Source organism: Malus domestica, chromosome 15 (genome assembly GCF_042453785.1).
Source record: "Malus domestica chromosome 15, GDT2T_hap1".
In the NCBI taxonomy this organism is placed as follows: Eukaryota; Viridiplantae; Streptophyta; class Magnoliopsida; order Rosales; family Rosaceae; genus Malus; species Malus domestica.
This window is the reverse complement of record NC_091675.1, coordinates 20,620,357-20,621,173: the sequence shown is the minus strand read 5'-3', so window position 1 is coordinate 20,621,173 and position 817 is coordinate 20,620,357. Positions and strand designations below refer to the sequence as shown.

General features: G+C 38.3%; 1 non-coding gene across 1 annotated transcript; it reads left to right on the top strand.

Moving 5' to 3' along the window:
* On the top strand, positions 1 to 71 carry TRNAG-GCC (transfer RNA glycine (anticodon GCC)). The gene has a single exon. It is a non-coding gene; the product is annotated as a tRNA-Gly (tRNA).
* Positions 72 to 817: the final 746 nt, after the last annotated feature.

Below are 817 nucleotides of genomic sequence, written 5' to 3'. Positions count from 1 at the left end.
GCACCAGTGGTCTAGTGGTAGAATAGTACCCTGCCACGGTACAGACCCGGGTTCGATTCCCGGCTGGTGCATCTTATGATGTTTTTTTCCATTCCAGCTCTTATTTACTTTTCCTTGCAATTTACTGCATGCCTATTGCCGAATTCATAACTGAATTTGGATTAACAGTGCTACCATATATACACATGATATCTAGGCTTACATCGATCTCAAATTACATCCATCCTTAAGCATCTAAATTCCTACCACCAGTACCACCCGAACACCAGATAACAGCCTTAAAAGTGCTTCTGCTGATAGCCTGATATTAAAAATTTAAACTCACTTTTCACTTTTCAATCATAATGACCCCCTCCTGTTTTTTGGTTGGGAGAAGCAAATTTACGGTCGCTTTTCTAAAAGGATAAAAGCATGTAAGGACCTTTGTAACACGATATCAAATGGTGACAATCAATAAGAAAATGTCATAGAGTGCCAAAGGTCTGGAAATAGCTCACTTTCATAAAATTAAAAAAAAAAAATCGTCTGTAATAGAGGGCCAAAATGAATCTCCAAAAAAGATTTCAAGATCAAATGGCCAGATGGCTTTCTATTTGTAGCCCGGTTGGTATTTTGGGCCATCATTGGTCACGGAGCCTTCCCACTTTCAAACAAGTTGCTAGTGTTGAGCTTATAAGATATTGAGCTACTATTTATATTGCCGATTGATTTTATGGTGGAAGCTCAACTTTCTTCATAGCATCAGAGCCGGTTGTCTAATGAAACCTCAACTTTCTTCAGCTACCTGGTATAAAAATGGAGATCGAAAAATATAACT